The sequence below is a fragment of the Schistocerca cancellata genome, chromosome 1 (genome assembly GCF_023864275.1).
Source record: "Schistocerca cancellata isolate TAMUIC-IGC-003103 chromosome 1, iqSchCanc2.1, whole genome shotgun sequence".
Lineage (NCBI taxonomy): Eukaryota > Metazoa > Arthropoda > Insecta > Orthoptera > Acrididae > Schistocerca > Schistocerca cancellata.
In genome coordinates, this window is record NC_064626.1 from 265,935,287 (window position 1) to 265,941,012 (window position 5,726).

A 5,726-nucleotide genomic window follows, 5' to 3' on the forward strand; every position below is an offset into this window, starting at 1 on the left:
TGTTCACTCAAAAGTGTGTGCACACATTTGAAGTAGTTACCCTTAGTCCCTTCCGGTACACAAGAAGTCAGGATACAGTTCCTTTTAGAATCGTAGCTACGTCTCTACGTCATATAAAGTAAGGCCAAGAGGAAATACGTTTTACATAGATACCTATCACGTTGCTGCATACTGTATAGCAACGAATCCTGGCATGTTACCCAGACAATAAAATAATGTGCTCCTCACCTACCGTTCGCTGAAAGCCCCGTTTAGTGTTTATTTGTTGAACAGATTACGAAGTAAATAGGTGGATTTTGAGTGATTCACGCTGTATGCTTGTGCTCCTCAGTTGCGAACACCCCTGACATCTAATAATCTTTCAAAGATACGAAAACAATCGTTGCGACAACTACGAGAAAGAGACGATGCGACTATTTTTTTAGTCTTCACTTGTTTTATCTACCGACATGTTGATAACAGTACTGTTTCTTTCTAATGGCTATGAGCACTATGGGACTTAACATTCAAGGTCATCAGTCCCCTAGAACTTAGAACTACTTGAACCTAACTAACCTAAGGACATCACACACATCCATGCCCGAGGCAGGATTCGAGCCTGCGACCGTAGCGGTCGGTCGGTTCCAGACTGTAGAGCCTAGAACCGCTCGGCCATTCCGGCCGGCTTCTTTCTAAAGGAACGACGTATATTATAACGGCATGAGACATCTATTTCCAAGAGAATAGTGATACGACACTTATTAAAGTATATAGTGAAATTTTTGACAGGAGGACTGGAGATTTCTTTATTGTATCCATCATGAAGTGAAGTAACTACTGGAGTCGCAGCTGAAAAATTGTTTCGTAAATCAGTCAGTTCAATTCCAGTCATCTGGACTTCGTAGTTAACTGAGGAAGTTACAAATATTGGAATATGAAAGTTTCGTCGTGAGATTCAATCTGCTGTAACAGAGCACTCCAATGTCCATGTCAAACAAACCGTTATTTCATCAACTACATCAGGAACAGACGCCATGTAGCCGGAGAACAGGAACTGAAAAACTCAGCCGAGATATTGGATGAATCTTAGAAATTTTACCACACCTACATAACACAGTAACATTCGATTAGATGGGGTTCAACTACAGAGACTGCCTTATTATGTTGATCGAACCTGAACTCGTGCCTTTCTCAAAATTCCGCCTCATATTTCCAATAATATTTTTCAGCCCTTACTTTTTGGCTGGGTTTCCCCTGCTTCTGACTGATGCTGGTGTAATAGCAACTTGTGCTCTCTCAGATGAGACAGTACCTGAGGATGAATTTCTAATATTCCTTTATTGTGGTCTTCATTCCGAAGACTCGTTTGATACAGCTCTCTATGCTACTCTATCATGTGCGGTTCTCCGTGCGCGGTTCTCCGAATAACTACCGAAAATTACATCTTTCTAAATCTGTTGACTTTATTCAGCTCTCTGCCTCCCTCTAAGATGTTTACCACCCATACTTCTCTCCAATACTAAATTGGTGTCCTTTGATGTCTCAGAATGTGTCCCATCAACGGATCCCTTCTTTTGGTAATGTTGTGACACACATTCCTTGTCTCCTCAATTCTATTCAGCAGCTCCTCATTAGCTATGTGATCGACCCATCTAATCGTCAGCATTCTTGTCTAACACCACATTGTGAAACCTTCTAATCTCTTTTTGACTAAAGTGTTTAGTCTCGACATTTTACTTCCGTACATGGCTACACACAAGACAAATACCTTCAAAAAAAGATTTCCTAACACTTGAATTTATATTCGATGTTAACAAATTCGTCTTATTCACAAATGCTTTTCTTGCAATGCCATTGCCAGTCTACATTTTATATCTTCTCTACTACGGACATCATCAGTTAAGTTGCTGCCCAAACAGCAAAACTCATCTACTACTTTAAGTGTCTCACCCCTAAGCTAATCATTTAGCATCACCCGATTTAATTCGACTACATTCCATTATCCTATCCTCTCTCTAACAGAATTACAATATTATCGGCAAACCGCAAATTTTTATTCGTTCTCGTTGAACTTTAATTCCTATTCCAAATTTTTCTTTGGCTTCCTTTACTGCTTGCTCAGTATACAGATTGAATAACATCGGGGATAGGCTGAAACCCTGTCTCATTCCCTTCCCAACCACTGCTTCCTTTTCATGCCCCTCTATTCTTGTAACTACCATCTGGTTTCCGTACAAATAGCCTTTCCCTCCCTGCATTTTACCCTTGTTATCTTCAGAATTTCAAAGGCAGTATTCCCGTCAAAATTGTGAGAAGCTTTCTCTAAGTCCACAAGTGCTATAAGAGTAGGTTTGCCTTTCCTTAACCTATCATCTAAGATAAGTCGTGGAGTCAGTATTGCCTCGCGTGTTCCTACATTTCTCCAGAATCCAAACTGATCTTCCCCGAGGTCTGCTTTTACCAGTTTTTCCATTCTTATGTAGAGAACTTGTGTTAGTATTTTGCTGCCATGACTTATCAGACTGATTGTTCAGTAATTTTCACACCTGTCAGTAGCTGCTGACAGACGATATATCATATTGCAATTTAATTTTAGGTTAAGTTGCGTCAGGCTTGGAACCTTAAAATGTTACGTAAACATAGAAAACGTTCAAAGGAGAGCAGCGTGATTTGTGAGCGGTACGTTCAGGGAGAGAGAGTGCAGGGAAGATTTTGTCAGCACGATAAGGGTAACTCTTCAATTGGAAGCGCAGACAGCCAAGGAGCATGTTGCTGTCGCTCATATACACTGCACGTAGTAACCACGACAAAAATTCAAGGAATTCGTGATTATTGAGAGAGCTACGTACAGTCAATATTCCCCCTCAACAGCCGCGAATGTGGTAGGAAAGGAGGGAAATGGCAGCCTTCGATGATGAACATACAAAACCTAGAATGGGCATTGCGCGAACGTTACATAAATTCAAAGATTTAACTTGTAATCGTGTTCTGCAGTTTAAAAGCGCTGGGTACCTGTTATCAGCCGGCCCCGGTGGCTGAGCGGTTCTAGGCGCTTCAGTCTGGAACCGCGCGACTGCTACGGTCGCAGGTTCGAATTCTGCCTCGGGCATGGATGTGTGTAATGTCCTTAGGTTAATTAGGTTTAAGTAGTTCTAAGTTCTAGGGGACTGATGACCTTGAATGTTAAGTCCCATAGTGCTCAGAGCCATTTTTTGAACCTGTTATCAGTGCTGCTATGTCAAGTAGGATCTTGGACAGCTGAAATTTCATCGATAAATAGACTGAAAGCGTTTGAAATGGGAATATATCCCTGAAAGCTAAAGCTCCTAGGGATAGATTAAGCAGCTCTTCACTGTGCTGATAAAAATCCCAATCAAACGAAGCAAAGCAACGTATTTTCGGCACATATCTTAAGCGAGATGTGCAGCTTCAAGCAAATCACTTCTGAAGGAAGGATAGAAGAAATATGTGGACATCGTTGGAGAAGTTCGTGGTCGCAGAACATTCGACAGTGACTCTATAACACAAATATTGCCACTTTGATTCGAATAACTGAGAAGAGAAGCGATATGGGTACTCTATTCTGGTAATCAGTCTCCTGTAAGAAGATGACAATCCAAGAACAGCAACAAGAAGGCTCTCTGTATACTGCACACTGACTTGAAAAGTACTGACATGGATGGATGAAGCGCACTATGTTGGTAGGTTTGGCCTTCATGTTCACATCTCCTACTTCTCTGCGGTACTGTTACTGAAAACTTATTTTATTGGAAATTTTTTAGTAAGTGTCATATAATACAGTCATCATTCGATAAGATGGATGCTGTCAAAATTCTTCTATTTGCTTTGTTGTCTCGGCACAGTTACGATGCTAACTACTCAAAGGTTCACTACCATGTTAACTAATACTTCCACCTCTTCTTGACAGAACAACTTCGTAATTGTATCCGAAAGGCAGAATGTCATGTTATGTTCTCAGTACCGTAGAACGTGCACAGTATTTTGCTTTCACATGTTTCACCATCGCTCAAGCACTTTCCACAGATGCTCACGACAGCAGGACACGAACAGCCGATCTGGTTCGCCGTTTTCTCAAATCCTTCTATGTCTACGTCTTGAGCCCAGGTTATATTGACTTGCTGTAGGACAAACATACGGAACTAGCAGCAGGGAAGTTTAATGGATACTCGTATTTCCTGGGATGATTCCGGAGATGTACAGTATAGCTTATAAGGAAGCCGAATACAGGACTAGTATGACCAGATCTATGTTTGGGTTTGCATTCCTGTTAGCTCGAAGAAAGACGTCGAAGGAATTCAAAGAGTGCCCTGTAAGTTGCACACAGCGAAATTTACACCCACTGAAATTTGCACCCACGAAAGGTTGAGGAAGGGTTCAGTAATGTCCCCGTCCCAGCTCCGTGACGAGGGCACACGCCGGCCCGCCCTTATGTGATGTGTTGATCAACCGGCCTGGGGAGGCTCGAACTACAACCGTAATGACAAAATTTAAACAATCGGAAGCGATTATAGTTTCTTCAATTGACTGTCACACCCCTTCTTTTTTTTTTTGCTTCCAACCAGATCTTCAAAAAATACAACGGAAAACATTAAACCCGAATTACAAACGTGGATTTTAAAAATCTTTGTCTTCTCGATAAAGCATACTTTAAAATAAAATATGGTCTATTCCCGTGCGTCAGCTTATGGTACATGTAATGTGCGTAAGATGCGTTGTCATTTTAACTAAAAGGCCAGTTTGCATGTATACATGGTGAACCAGAACTTACCGAGAAAATTTCACCGGTTGTCCAGAGATACTATTTTGGTACGAAGGTGGTCTCCAGTGGTTAGTTACAGAGTAACCACATTTCGTTTCTTACCCCTTGTACCGGTATTGTACTGAAAATATGTGCACAACAGTGACATTGTTGACGGTATGCGATGCGTTATGTGCCTTGTTTGGAGACAAGCCTTTCCGTTCACTCACTGTTGACAACAGTAAAGCCTGCTTTACTCTTGGTTCTCAAGCTTTCATCCTTTACTGCTCGGTCCAGCCTCTGGTTGGTTTTTCCAGCAGTGTTAGTATGTAAACAGTGATACACAACAGTATCGATAGGTTTACCCATGAAGAATCAGCCGATAAGCATCTCGTCTATGGAGTCACTGAACACAATGAAATACGGGACAACGCGGTACGCTCAGCTGTTCCAGCAGCGACAGTAACCCTGTAAAAGCAGTTATGCATCTGTACATAGGCGCCCACCAATAACCTCATCCTTTCGGGTTATAACGTTTTGGTGATTCCATTTTACGACGTTTTCCACAGTTGTGAAAGTATTTTCACAGAAACAAAGATAGTTCTATTAACAAAGCCTGTGAAGTCATAATTACATTATTACTTCGAATCGCGCCACTGGAAACCAAAGTGCTCAGAAAACATCCCTGAACAAACTTTGAAATTTTAGTGGAGTTCTGGTTCATCCTGTGCAGGCGACATGAGTTGTACACAGAGTATTTCTCGCCCTTATTGCTAGGTGTGTGCGTCCTCTATGTGTGACGTAAAGCATGAAGATTTTCTTTATATAAATAATTCTACATCTACTCCATACTGTCCAAATAACTGTGAAGTAAATGGCAGAGGGTAATTTCCACGGTATCAGTTATTAAGGTTTCTTCCCGTAGTCGGGAAAGAGTGATTACTTAAACGCGTCATTGGGCGCTGTAATCGGTGTAAACTGTCCTCGC